The sequence below is a fragment of the Cryptomeria japonica genome, chromosome 2, assembly GCF_030272615.1.
Source record: "Cryptomeria japonica chromosome 2, Sugi_1.0, whole genome shotgun sequence".
In the NCBI taxonomy this organism is placed as follows: domain Eukaryota; kingdom Viridiplantae; phylum Streptophyta; class Pinopsida; order Cupressales; family Cupressaceae; genus Cryptomeria; species Cryptomeria japonica.
Window position 1 is genome coordinate 387,323,148 of NC_081406.1, and position 1,562 is coordinate 387,324,709.

Sequence of the window (1,562 nt, forward strand, 5' to 3'; positions counted from 1 at the left end):
GGGTCTGTATTCCCATCATATTTGTCAAACTTAGGCATCTCTACTTTTGAGGGAAATGGAGGTATGTAAAGTTTTTTGTCAAATGGGAATGAGCATATTGTGTCCAAAGAGTATTGTTTTGCTGATTTATCTTTGTTTTTCAGTTCTGTGACCTCAGTTCGTAACACTTTCATTTGTTTGTTTAGCATTCCCAATGGTGTCTCTTCCTCTTTAGTGATGAGGGCCTCCACATTATAACCAGTAGGAAGTTTGGTGCCTTGCTTTGCTAATTCTAGGAAATAGTCTTGTTTTTCTCTAGTCATGATAACCTTCATCATTTTTCAGAACTCTTTATCATTTTGACATCTATGTATTTCGACCTCAGGAGGTTCAGGGATTTTAGATTCAGTTGATGAGGACTCATTGTCAGTGGCATGATTGTTGAAGTTGTCATGAGTGTCTCATTTACTAGCTTGTCTTTCTTGCCTTTCTCCAGACATGGTGGGAGATAGGGGCCGACCAAAGATTGGTAGATCGTAAATGGGCATTTGTGATGAGGACGGTTTATTTGGAAAGAGGTTTTCTACAAAGAATGGATTTTCGTTTGATGAAAAGAGTGTTTCTTTTTCTTTGTCTATTTTTCTGCAAGAATTTCTGGTTTGAATAGGAATTTGCAACCAACAGGACTGAGAGCTAGATGTGTTGTAGAAGTCAAGATCAAATTGTAGCTAGTTATTCATTTAACATAGTGATTGAGAGAAGTTACTAAGATCTGGTTTAGTTTCAAGAATGATCTATCTTGTGTAAGACATTATCTAAGTTAACTTAGGTTTTGATAAGATGTTGTTTGAACTAGCTTAAAGATGATCGACAAAATCGTGCAACGCAATGACAGGGGTACACTATCAAGGTTGTTTATGCTCAAGGGGATGATGAACAGTTTTATGCTCACTGTAGATTGATCTAGGCAGGTTTGACTATTCTGTACTGACAAAATCAGAGATTCGTATGACAGGATTTACTGAGCTGGACGACAATTTAATAGTTCCAGGATGACAACAGTTTTGGTTTGTACGAGTTGCTGCCTAGTACCGTATGACAGATGGGTATGTCTAGGATGACAAAAGATTTAGTACAATTACGTATCATACGACACATTATTTAGCTTCTGATGATAGAATACTTGGTTTCATACGACAGAGGATTGAGTTCAGACGACAAATAATCAGACTCATACAACACAGGATATGGTGCAGGATGATGAATGATCAGATTCGTACAATTGTTAACAGGACAAAGACAAAAATTTTGAGTTTTTCAATAGCTGAGTATGACAACTAAGTATGACTAATTCTGAGATGGACTGATTTTTTACTAGGATAGACTAGTTTTGGACAAAATTTTGACTTAGGGTAGACTAGTTCTAACACAAACAAAGTTTTTGATCACTGAGTTATTTCTTGTTTTCTCTAATTTTGGTATTCCAGTTTTAGTTTGAGAGATGAAAACTCAGAAAACACGCACTATGAATAGTAATTCCAATCACGACATGCAAACCCTATGGAAGTTGGCTTAGAGAAGAA